Source organism: Sorex fumeus, unplaced genomic scaffold (genome assembly GCF_029834395.1).
Source record: "Sorex fumeus unplaced genomic scaffold, SorFum_2.1 ptg000063l, whole genome shotgun sequence".
Taxonomy (NCBI): domain Eukaryota; kingdom Metazoa; phylum Chordata; class Mammalia; order Eulipotyphla; family Soricidae; genus Sorex; species Sorex fumeus.
In genome coordinates, this window is record NW_026606120.1 from 82,772,414 (window position 1) to 82,785,803 (window position 13,390).

The following is a 13,390-nucleotide window of genomic DNA, read 5'->3' on the forward strand; positions in this document are numbered from 1 at the left end:
TCCCCTTCATTCCCATTCCAGTCATCACATGACATTCTCGAGGATGGCACTGAAGAGTTTTGGTGAAATGGTATCACCCTGCCGAACCCCTCTCTTGACATGGATGATCACTTCTTTGTAGAATGGTGAGATCCTGGTAGTGAATCCGTAATACAGCTCATGGAGGATCCTGATGTATTGAGTTTAAATGCCCTGATTGGCTAGGACTTCGATGACCGCGTTTGTCTCAACAGAATCAAAGGCCTTTCTTTCTTTCTTTCTTTCTTTCTTTCTTTCTTTCTTTCTTTCTTTCTTTATTGAATCACTGTGGGAAAAGTTACAAAGCTTTCAGTCTTGGTCATGCAAATATCAAACACATTTCCCTTTATCAATACTTCTTTTTCACCACGAAGAACCCCAATAATCCCACCCCCCAACCCTTCCAGTGCCTGTGAGGCAGATGAATTCTAGTTAACACTCTATTTTGATTAGATTCATTGTTTTGACAAAAGATGCACCATTATTATTTAGGGTTTGCACCCCCAAATCAGACATGCTGAAAAGGCATTGTGAAATAATTTGTTTTCTACAGCTGGTCACAAGAATCGAATGATGTTGCGTGGCCGCGATAGCGGGCAAAGGCCTTCTTTAAATCAATGAACGTTAGACAAAGTGGCATCTTGAATTCCCAAGAAACCTCAGTGAGCTTGGTTATTTATTGTGTGGATATGGTCGATAGTGCTGAATCCTTTGCAGAACCTGGTTTGCTCACATGGTTGTCCTTCATCTAATGTTCTGCCAATCCTATTCAGGATGACTCGAGTGAACAGTTTATAGATGACAGACAACAGGCAGATTGGGCAATAGTTACCAATGTCGTGGATGTTCCCCTTCTTGAACAGTAGTACAATCCTGCTGGTTTTCCATTGGGACAGAGCCTTGCATTCAGACAGGTAGCGTGTGAAGAGCCGAGCCAGTGTATTGATGAGTACTGACGGCAGGTTCTTCAGCTGTTCGGGTCTGACCTTGTCTGGGCCAGGTGCTGTTTGTTTCTTTACTGATGAAATGACGTGTTGGATTTCGGAAGGGAGAACATTGGGAATGACATATCCAACCTGTGGAATTTGGTATGTGGGCAGGTGGATGTGGCTATCAAAGAGATCTGAGTAGAAGTCATGGATACTCTTCTCTGTTGCCCTTCTGGAAGATGTGATAGATCCATCAGGACGTTGGAGGGCAGTCATCTTGATCTTGTAGTTGGTGAAGGACAGGCGGGCGTTGCGAATGCTTTTCCCGGATTCTGCCGCATCTACCAGCATTGCTGCTCTTCTCTCTTTGAGGTCTTTCTTTATCGCTTCTCTGCACTGCTTTGCGAGCTCGGATGTTTGCTTGCGGTTGCCTGAGGCATGCGCGAAGCCATGTTGGTGAATAAGCTCAAGAGTTTTGGAAGACAGGCAATTTTGTGTGGCTATCTCTCTCTTGGCATTCCTCGCACAATCATAGAGGTGATGAACCAGTCGAAAGGGAGGGGAAAGGGAGCCATCAAATATAAAACTACCTTCCCCCTCAAAAAAATAAAGAAAAGCACCTACAGCTCTGCACCTGACTCTGATAACCACCTTAATTTACAGTGCTTTATATTTAAACCAGGATGGGGGAGATGAATAAATGCAGTGAGGGCCACTGTTTTTAAACATTTCACAACAATCCAGATGATGCTTCTAGACTCTGCTCATGCTTTTACAACAGTTAATCAGGATAGACATAGATTTGTTAATGTGCATTTCATCACCAAAGGATTGGAGAAGTCTGGGCCTTTCTTCTGTAATATTTCAAAGACTGTGTCCATTAAATGCAACCAGAAAAGGAAGAAGTCTTGGCAGAATGGGAAAAGTGACATACACTTTTAATGATCAGGTAGATTTAAATATTATTCATGGCATGCGGCCTAGTCCCTGCTGAGCTGTTTCTCTGCCTTGGACTTGGTTGGTCTTCCCTGCTCTGCTGCATTATTTGCTAATGGCTCACGTCGAATGGGAACATTTAACAGAGCTTGGATCCATAGCAGAACTGTTTGGATCTGCAGAGCCGGGACCACTTATCTTTCAAAATATCAAAACATATTCTTCCCAACTTGCCTATATTAGGATGATAAATGTTAGTCATAAAATGTACCTTTGGGACTACCATTGGGTATTCTTATAGTTCAGGTTTAAAAGTCCCCCTCTCTATAAAGTAACAAAGTATGAGATTAATACCCAAGAATAGCTGAGATCAGCACCAGGAGGATTACTCCATAACTTAGAGGCCAGCCGGGTATCCTAGAGGAAAGGGCTATTCAGATAGAGAAGGGAGCACCAAATAAAGGATGTTTGGAGGATCCTCCCAGGAGGGGAGATGCATGTCGAAAGTAGACTATGGACTGAACATGTTTGCCACTCAATGCCTCTTTTGCAGACCACAACACCCAAAAGGAGAGAGAGAACACAGGGGATTGCCCTGCCACAGAGACGGGGGGATGGGGGGATGGGGGTGGGAGGGATATTATCCATGGTGGTGGAAAATGGGCACTGGTGGAGGGATGGGTATCTGATCATTGTATAATTGAAACCAAAGCACAAAAAATTGTAAATCTACAACTTTAAGAAAAATAAAATAAAATAAAGGGGAAAAAAAAAAAAGTCCCCCTCTCACAGGGGAGTCCCGGGACCCAGCAGTGACCACATGAAAATCCTGGGCGTTGCTCTTATCTGGTCCTGCTTTAATATTGGGAACTGGTTCTGCCAGCAAACACCAGGTTGCCTTGATTATCCTGTGGGGCAGCCCGGCCATTTTGATAGCAGCCGAGTTCGGCCTCTGATCTGGTCCCCAGTTCCACTTGCCTCACACATGTGGAGGTGCCTGGACTATCTCCTTCAGTCCCATGGGGAGACCCGGGGTGGACAGTACCCCAGAGTCAGGTTACTCTGGAGGCCAGAACCCAGAGGAGAGGAATTCGCCCGAAAAGGCAATAGAGCACCTGTGAGCCAGAGCAGCTGGGGTGCTGGTGCCAGAAGGAGGTTCTGGAATGTTCTCCTCAGTCCAGTGAACTCATAGCACCAGGGGCACATTTTAAGTGCACCACTAAAACCACATTGAAATACTTTTGTCTTCCTTGGCTTTCCAAGCTTGATGATTCTGTTATTTATTTTATAATGATTTTAATCTTTCAAAATATATGTAGGGATTGTTGGAAGTGTGTGTGTGTGTGTGCGTGTGTGTGTGTTTGGGTGGGTGGCACACCTGATGATGCTCAGGGGTTCCTCTTGGCTCTGCACTAAGGAGCGCTCCTGGTAGTGTTGGGGGAACCGTATGGGGTACCATGGGTTGAATCCGGGTTGGCCACATAGATTTCAAGTACCCTCCCCACTGTACTCTTGTTCCGGTGGTCCCCGCGGAAGCTTTTGTGTTACTGGGGGATTGTTGGTTTATTAACTTTGTTTAGTGATAAGATTTTGAGGCAGTGGGGTTAGGTCCTGAGAGCTTTCATCCCAGTTTCTAAACTGTGTTTGGGAATTTTCTTCTCGAAGGGAGTATCTCACACTAACATGCAATATAAATCGCAATCTCGACAGACTAAGCAGGTGTTTTTGCTTCCTTTTGCCTTTTCGTAGGTACAGATGTGGGCGGGGAAACACTAGTTTGCCGAAATCATTGAAAGCTGCTCTGGAATTATAGCATGAAAATCATGGTTGTTTCTCGATGGGGGTGTAAGAGCAAAATCAAGGGCAGGGATGTACAACACAGGCTTTGCCTGTCTGAGACCCTGGTCTTTGTTCCCAGCACCCTTGCTCCTTTAAACTGCTGTTATGTTGGAATCGAATTGATGATATTATATGTTTTGTGATCTCGGTTGTTTAGTTTTCCTGCCGTCTCTTTGATCCCATTTCCGTTTCCCCTCCTGTTCTCTCTTACCTTCCTCTCTATTCGGTTCCATCCTCCCTCCTCCTCTCTCTTGTAATTTCACTGCAGGTGACAGAGAGGGAGCGATGCTGCATTCTTTATGGAGCGGTTGGGTTTGAGCTGGCTCAGGATGATAATTCTCACTCAATAAGCATGTGATTTCAGATGTGTTACCCAGTTTTGTTTTAGATTTCTATGTTTTTCCATATCAGTTGGGATTCCAGCAGTTCTTATGCTGTATGGTGCTCCTGGCTGCTCTCTTTTTATGATACTTTACCACTGATGATCAAATGTGGCAGTTTTGATGAATAGGGCAAAGTAATCTAAGTGAAAAAATTAGAGATGTGACTTATTCCAAAAATTCATTTTTCGCTCAGGCTCAGCCTGTGGAAGATCTATCCTGGTGAAGTCCCAGTGCCCGGGCAGGATTCTGGGCCTCTCTCCCTGGACAGCTTACCTCGGTCCAGGTGCCCCTATTTTGCAAAGAATGTTGGGTGGGGTTTCCTTTTTTTTTTTCTGCATTGTGAAGATCAAATCCAGGGCCTCACACATGCCACATAAATGAAATGTCATAGTGATGAACTTTCCAGGCCCTTGGGAGAAGGCATTTAAATACTTTCCCTGGGATTTCTTTTGCCATTCGGCTCAGGGAGGACCAGAACCATGGAACTGAACAAGGGGACAAGAGACACTCGCAGCAGCCCATCACTCAGATTGGACTGAAAATCCTGCAGAGCTCCAGTGCGTGGAGGAAATTGAGGAGAGCAGAATGGGAGAAGGGGCTCCTCACACCGTGTGTGAACAAGCACAAGTCTTAGCCCTACTTCAACGTGTGTGTGTGTGTGTGTGTGTGTGTGTGTGTGTGTGTGTGTGTCCATGATGTGACTTGAACTCTTGCTGTGGTTCCAAATGAGCATGAAGAATTCATAGAGGACCAGACCCAAGTAGTGGAGCACTGTCCTCTCGTTGTTCATTGATTTACTCGAGCAGACCCAGTAACGTCTCCATTATGAGACTTGTTACTGTGTTTGGCATATTGAATACATCACGGGTAGTTTACCATCTTTGCCTTGTGGGCGAGATACTCTTGGTAGCTTGCCAGGCTCTTCGAGAGGGGTGGAGGATTCGAACTCTGGTTGGCCGTGTCGATGAACAAGAGGACATTGCTACAGGAAAGTAGTGGAGCAGAGTTTTTTTTTTTTTGGTCACACCCAGTGATGCACAGGGGTTACTCCTGGCTCATACACTCAGGAATTACTCCTGGCGGTGCTCAGGGGACCATATGGGATGCTGGGAATCTAATCCGGGTTGGCCTCATGCAAGGCAAATGCCCTCCCCGCTGTGCTGTCGCTCCAGATCCTGGAGCAGTCTTTGAATGAGGAGCCTCCACGGGCCATTGTGTGCAGAAGGAGAGGTGGATCTGAGAGTCTGAGCTCCATCGTTGATTGGCAGTTGAAATAATCACCCCAGCCAATAAATGTCTGTCAACCCTTCCAGATCTGCCAACATAGTCATCATGGTTATTGTCATAATTCCTTTAGTCCTCTTCAGTAAATTAGAGTCACAGACATATTTTTTTTGTTCAGCATGCAAGTATTTGGAAATTGGTGGTAGTGCTGTCCTCCAGTTATTCATCGATTTTCTCGAGCACAGACCAGTCTCTCCATTGTGAGACTTGTTACTGTGTTTGGCATATCGAATACGTCACGGGTAGCTTGCCAGGCTTTGCTGTGCAGGCGAAATACTCTTGGTAGCTTGCCAGGCTCTCAGAGGGGTGTAGGAGTTGAACCCAGGTTGGCTGCATGCAAGGCAAACGCCCTACCCGCCGTGCTATCTCTCTGGCCCAGAAATTGGTGGTATACTTTTAAATATTTTGTGAGTTGAAGGAGTCTTCAGTGGCTGGAGAGATAGTACAGCAGGTGGGGTGCTTGCCTTGCACGCTGCTGGTCCTAGTTCCATCCCCAGCACCAGGATGATCACCTGAGCCCCGTCAGGATTGATCCCTGAGCTCAGAGCCAAGTGTAAGCCCTGAGCACTGCTGGATGTGGTGCAACAACCACCACAAAACTATGGAAAGGGTCAGATGGTAATTCCAGAATGGAAGAAGACAATAATTCAAGTTTTATTTTATTGTATATTTCTGTTCTTTAACCCTACCCAGTCATGCTCAGGCCTCACTGGGTGAAGTGCTCAGGGATCTGAACCCACCAGTACTCAGGGTCCGAATCTGGGCTTCCTATATTGGGCTGGAGTGATAGCACAGCAGTAGGGCGTTTGCCTTGCACGCAGCCAACATGGCCGACCTGAGTTCGATTCCTCCGCCCCTCTCGGAGAGCCTGGCAAGCTACTGAGAGTATCTCGCCCACACGGCAGAGCCTGGCAAGCCACCCGTGATATATTCGATATGCCAAACACAGTAACAACAAAGTCTCCAATGGAGACATTACTGGGCCCGCTCGAGCAAATCGATGAACAACGGGAGAGCCTTTACCTTTACCTTTTATATGCATACATGCACTCATTCCATTAAGCTCTCTCCCTGGTTCTAAAGTTTAATTTTTATAGCAAAGTTTAAAAGTTTTATTAGAGGAATTCAACACATTTATATGAAGAGAAGAAATAACAGTGAAGTATTAAATGAGATATTGTGTAAAGGGAAGGACAGAGAGAAACACAATGAAGAAAAAGCATATTTCAGAGAAACATGGGACATCAACAAGTACCTTGCCATGTGTGAGGAAAATACCAGAGGGACAGGGGAGAAATTTGAAGAAATGCCCGAAAATTTGCCAATTTCTCCTCTGAGAAACTCAGTAAACTTCACGTTAGTAAAACATAAAGTGCTTCACAGATGCACGGCAGCAGCAGGGTTGGGAACAAAGGGAAAATCCGGAAGGCAGCAAGAGGAAAAAAGAAAGTCTCAAATTCTTAGTCTCAGATCCCCGTCTGCAGAAACTGGCAGAAGCACAGCAAGTTAAACACAAAGCAGACGAAGGAAATAATAAAGATTAACCTAGGAATAATGAAACCCAACACAGGAAAAAATAGGACCAATACAACTCAAAACTGGGTCTTCGATGTATAAATAAAACACACAATGTTCGATTCTGCAGAACATAGACTAAAATTGGAGCAACACGGGGAAGATTAGCATGGGCCCTGCGCCAGGATGGCATACACGTTCGTTCAAAACAAAACAGAGCACCAATTTTTAGCTACATTGACCTGAAACACAGGGAGAGCAGGGCTGCTGATAGAAGACGCGAAAGGACAGTATTATCATAGCACTGTAGCACTGTCTTCTCATTCATTGATTTACTCAAGCGGGCACCAGTAACATCTCCATTGTGAGAATTGTTGTTACTGTTTTGGGCATATCGAATACGTCACGGGGAGCTTGCCAGGCTCTACTGTGCAGGTGGGATGCTCTCGGTAGTTTGCCGGGCTCTCCGAGAGGGGTGGAGGAATCAAACCCGGGTCACCCGCTTGCAAGGCAAACGCCCTACCCGCTCTGCTATCGCTCCAGCCCCTGTAAATGTTCAAATAGAATAAGGTAGTGCTGCAGACATCTTGTTGGGTCCGAATTTGACAAGGTAGGTGAAAGGACAAATTTTTCGAGAGACAACCTACCAAAATTTACTCAAGAAGTAGGTAACTTGAGCAGTTCTGAGTCTGTTAAGTATGTTGAATTTTCAGTTCTAAACCTCCTATCAAAATAAACCAGGCCCAGATAGTTTTGCTGAGAAGAGTCACCAGACAGGAGAGAAATACTAGGAGTTTTGCCCCCTATTCCAGAAGGTGAGGAGGAGGTAACCCTTTTTGTTTCAATGATAAGTACAGGGGCACCTTGATTCTGAAACCAGAGACGTGGGGGAAGCATTTTAGATTTGCTTTCCTGCGGAGGCAGCCTGTCAGTCACCTCGTCCATGTGTGCTGTTGTGGCATTCATAGCGGATTGAAATGCGGGGGTTTTTGTTGTTGTTTGTTAGTTTTGTGTGGCTGCCAGGGATTTAACCCAGGGCCTGGTAGATGCGTAGAGTAGATGCGAAGCTTGTGCTGTCCTGCCGAGCCGCTTCCCTGACCAGGTGCAGAGCTGACAAAGATTCTATCCAGATTCCATCAGAGAACCCCCAGAGCCCAAGATAAAGAAAGCAATCCGACAACAAAAGGAAGGGGACAAAGATCCCACAGTGAGGCACCTGTCAGAATGACTCGGGTGACACAGGGCACGGACACTCTCTCATGTGCCGATGCTTGTGGCCCTCAGCTCGAGCATCCGACTTCGGCTGATAGGAGTGAACATTAACTTGCATCATTCACCGCAGGACACTTAACTTATCTTACTCCCAAAGAACTGACTCAAATAAAATGGAAAATCCATTCATGCAAAGCCTGGACGCAAATCTTTAAAAGTTCAGATTTATATGTAAAGGTCTAAAACTGTAGTTAGACTACGGTTGGCGCGTAAACTGTGATATAGCCATACAAGGAAATGCTTCTCAGTAATCAAAACGACTGAATTGTCATCTTGTAAACTGAATGGGAGGATAACGAATGTTTATGCAGAAAGGAAATGCATTTTTTAAAATTTATTACTTGTTTATTTATTTTTTAATAGGCACCATGAGGTACAGTTGTAGACTTACACATTTTTGTGCTTGGGTTTCGATTATACAATGATCAAACACCCATCCCTCCACCAGTGCGCATTTCCCACCACCTCGGATCCCAGCATCCCCTCCCCCCCCCCAGCCCCCATCCCACCCTGCCTCTGTGGCAGGGCATTTCCCTCTCTCTCCTTTTGAGTGCCATGGTCAGAAAAAGAGGCATTGAGTGGCAATTATACTTGGTCGACAGTCTACCCTCAGCATGCTCTCCCATCATGGGTGGATCCTCCCAACACCCTTTATTTGGTGTTCCCTTCTCTTTCTGAGCTCCCCCTTCCCCTAACATGTGTGGTTGTCCTCCGGGTCATTGAGTAAAATTCCTGGTACTAATCTCTGCCATACTTGGGTGTTAGTTTCCTATTTTGTTACTTTATGTTCCCCAGATGAATGCAATCTTTCTATGTCTATCCCTTTCTTTCTGAGTCAGGGAAATGCATTTTTCATGCATTTATATATTATTTTGCAAATGGCAAAACTCCCCAGTTCAAGAACATATTCCTATTTCTAGTTCTTATGGAGGGAATTTGATGACAGTGTGTGAGTAGCACATGGGGATTCTTTAGGTTCGGTGGAACTATCCTCCATTTGATTGTATGTTGTAGGGTTACACTATTTGCATGCACTTCTCAGAGTTCCCAGAGCGACACATAGAGTGAATTTTCATTACAAATTTTAAAAAGTGAGTATGTTCTGTTTCCCAGGAGGAATATTACTGTCTTGCCATGTATTTTAAGGAAAAGGAAAAATCATTTATTCCTTCTCCTATTCTTCACATAGTAGGTGTTTATTAAAGATACACAAATTTAATGAAGCAAAGTCAAGTGACCAATTAAACAATCAAAATTATTCCCAGACCACTAGAACTTACCAAGAAAAATGAAGGAGACGGCACAAATAGGGAAACATGAGAACTTCATTCATTGTGATCTAGAAATATGAGAGGGATGGTCAGCAGTGGTGAGTATTCAGAAGAGGCCAGGAGAATGGACACAGGGAGCCAAAGGCAGCCCTTGCATTTGCATTGATTGGTTGAAGGAACATTAGAAGTCTCCGGGGACTGCTGACGGCCGTTCGTCACTCTTCCCTTGTCTTCTTGCAGTTGGTTAAGTCTTGCTGGCTTCTCTACTCCTGGGAAAAATGTGGGCCACCTGGCGCTTCTGTTCACTTTGACTGTCTTGTGATCCCTTGGAATCTCTTCTGGTTGTTGCCCACAATCGCTCTAGTCATCCTAGAGTAGTAGATGCCCAAATCCAGTTGAGACAAACTGTTCCAGGGGATGAGCTGCCCGTGGGGTCCATAGTACAGCAGGTAGGGTGCCTGCCTTGCACGCAGCCACCTTGGTTTCAATCCCTGGCACCCCACTTGTTCCCCTGAGCACTGCCAGGGGTGATTCTTGAGTGCAGTGCCAGGAGTAACCCTTTGAGCATCGTTGGATGAGGCCCAAAGCGAACAAACAAATTAATAACCAAGCAAACAGGGCATGGGCTGCTCAAGCTCCTGACTCATAGACTTGTGAGACAAATGAAATGACTGTTTTGGGCTCTGCAGGTTTGGGGTGATGCGTTTTGCCTTAAAAAGCTAACTGATAAGAAATATCCTGATAAGAAACATAACTGACAAGAAAATTGTCTGCAGTTTTCCAAAGTAGTTGTGCCCATTTGTACCCTTACCAGTGTGGGCTGCTCACCTTTCTCCTGCTTTCTCTCCGATGCTTGGTATTTCCAGAAAAATTTGATTGTTCTTCAGACAGACTAGTGGCAATTCTTTGTGTGGGCATCTGACATCTGTAGGTAACTAATACGACCAGGTCTCTTCCAATGCTTAATGACACTTTGGATCGTCTACAGCAAAGTACCTACCTCAGGCTTTGCCAATTTGTTTGATGGGTTGTCTGCCATTCTCTTACATGATCCATAAGAGTTTTGTATCTGCTTTTGGAATATAGTAAAAATACATTTTTCCTTGAGGACTAGAGTGACAGTACAGTGGGTACATGCCCGGCATGTGGCCGACTCACATTTAATCCCTGACATCCCATATGGTTCTCTGAGCAACAGCGATTTCTGAGCACCGAGCGAGGGGTGAGTCTTGAGCACTGCCTGGTGCAGCCCCAAATCATATATATATATATATATATATATATATATATGTGTATATATATATATATGTACACATAAATTCCCCCCTTTTAGTTGCTTTCCTGTATTACCTATGTTCAGTGAACAGAAAATTTCTATTTCAATGCTGCTATTTTCTCTTTGTTCCATTATATGGTGGAAAAGTTTGAGTTTTATACTATTCAGAATGTTTGGTTCTTTAAAGCTCCTTTCTCTGTTCACCTCTGTTTTCTTCTAGAAGCTCTGGTGTTCTACCTTTTCTATTAAGGCACTATCTTGAGGTGATTTGGGTATATGTTGTAAGATAGGGAGTTCAGATTTGTTTTATAGTTAGGTAGGTAGCTAACCCAATTATTGAAAAAAAAACCCAAACTTTATTTTGTTTGGGTGGGGGACACATCCCCTGGTGTTCAGGGACTCCTTTCTGCCCAGGAATGGAGGTGATTCCCTGTGCTGTTGGGGGGGGGCTATACGGTGCTGGGGGTCACACCTGGGCCTCCCCCATGCAGACCATGCACTCCTCGGTTCAGTGCTCTGGACTGCAGAAGATTTATTTTTCTCTGCTGCCCTGCAATGGCGCTCGTCCTGTTAAGCAGTTCACAGTCACTGTTCCAGCTTACTTGCTTTCCACGGTGCCTGTGAACTGTGTCTTTATATCTATATTTCATTTATGCTCATTAAATATCTGTTGAATTGCGAGGTCAGAATTCTAACACTTTTAAGTGTTAGACTTTTTGTTGTCAAAAATGGAAATTTATGATAACCTCATGATTCCTTCCATATTTAATGATTTTAAAGATGAACAGGATAGAATAAGAGTTACTTCTGGATAGTTGAAAGTCTACCTTGTAATTAGCTAAGCCAAGATTTTGTACCCTGCTCACAAGTTTTGAACTGGGTCAAAATAAGTTACAGATAGTTTTCTTGGCTTTTACTTATGAATGAATCTCCATTTCTAAAATAGTCATAGCATTGCTTTGGAGCATAATTTATTTGGCATTGAGGACTGAATTTATTTTTATGCTAATGGGAAGGTTTTTCAGAGTTCCTCTGATTGATGGTTTGACTTAAAAACATTTATTTTAATTGTATTGCTAGTAATATATTTCCCGATAATGTTCTTTCCTCTAACACAGCTAAGATATTTTTTTTTTCTTTAGCTATAAAGCTTCTCTAATTGATCTGTATTAGTCTGTAAGGGAGGTATGTGGTCAGCTTGACCAAATACTGAATGATTTGCAGAGAGAAACCTCCAGCCCCCTAGAAACCAAAGCAAAAAAATCTGCTTAAAAAAAACTAAACAGAATAAGATGTTGCAAGCCAGTTTTCATTACAGAATACTCAGATATCTGTGCTTTTGTCTAGTTTAAATTATTATATATTTTATTGTTATGATTCTATTTTATTCTTAAACAAGAAATGTTTGGTTATGTAATTTATTCATGCCATTGGAACTTAATTATTTTTGGCTTCGCTTTCTATATAATATTTTGTTAGACTTTAATGTTTCACATAAGTTCTTTTTATCTTCTATTTTTTTGGACATTCTTTATTGTGGTATTCCTTCTTGAGGTATTATGAGAGAACAAGAAGTTTACTAAAAGAACATGAAAAAAAGTAAATGTTAAGACTGTTTACAGATTGCTTCAAGTCCATGTTACTTGTGGATTACAAAGTGGGAACATTTCACTTCAAAGCACATCTGGCCGCTGTTATAAAATCAGAAAATAGATTGCTTATTCCCCCAAATAGACTCAGAACATGCTTTACTGTGAATAATTCCCATTGCATATTAAAAGTGGTTAAGAGGCAAATTCAATGTATTGTCAATGAAAAACAATAACGCAAGATTTCTGCTTGTTTATAGCGTTCTTTTTCATTTTTGCTTTTAAGTGTTAGACTTTTTGTTGTCAAAAAAGGAAATTTATGATAACCTCATGATTCCTTCCATATTTAATGATTTTAAAGATGAACAGGATAGAATAAGAGTTACTTCTGGATAGTTGAAAGTCTACCTTGTAATTAGCTAAGCCAAGATTTTGTACCCTGCTCACAAGTTTTGAACTGGGTCAAAATAAGTTACAGATAGTTTTCTTGGCTTTTACTTAATTTTAAGATTAATTAGAGCTATGACATCTTTGAGGATTCCTCATGTCTCTCTTCCTTTGCTTTCCTCCTCAGGTTTAATTTTGCTTATTAAAAAATGTTTTCTGTATTTGCTGATTGATGTGTCTTTGAGGAACTTATTTATGACTGCACTGCTTTGTATATTCCAAAATTGGAGAAGGGGTACTTTTCTTATGTATGCATATATATTTTTACTAAACATGTATTCTCATAATTTATAAAATAATATAGAACATAACAATTTACATAATATAGAACTTCAGGCAGTAAATATCTATTGAGTTTACTTTGTTGTCTGTTGGAAAAGCTATGTGTATTGTATTATCTAAGAAGTGGGTCTCTCTGATGTAATCTGTAAGTGAATTTTATTGTTATTTTTATATAAATGTTTGCTCTGAGTAATTATGCTTGGTCATATACCCTTCAGCAATGCTCCATAACTTAAACACTGTTATATTTTTGACATACCCTAATCTTGTGGCTGAAGAATAGCCTCTCAGTATTATGGCATTACTTTATTATTATTATTATTTTTATATTTCTAAATAAATTGACCAG

General features: G+C 42.7%; 1 protein-coding gene and 2 pseudogenes across 1 annotated transcript in view; 2 read left to right on the top strand and 1 right to left on the bottom strand.

Moving 5' to 3' along the window:
• The window catches only part of CEP112 (centrosomal protein 112), a 468,287-nt gene that overhangs the window by 42,493 nt on the left and 412,404 nt on the right, over positions 1-13,390 (top strand). The gene's annotated exons all lie outside the window — the stretch shown is intronic.
• On the bottom strand, positions 1,903-2,811 carry LOC130035441 (ubiquitin-conjugating enzyme E2 N-like; annotated as a pseudogene).
• LOC130036288 (uncharacterized) lies at positions 7,021-7,134 on the top strand (annotated as a pseudogene).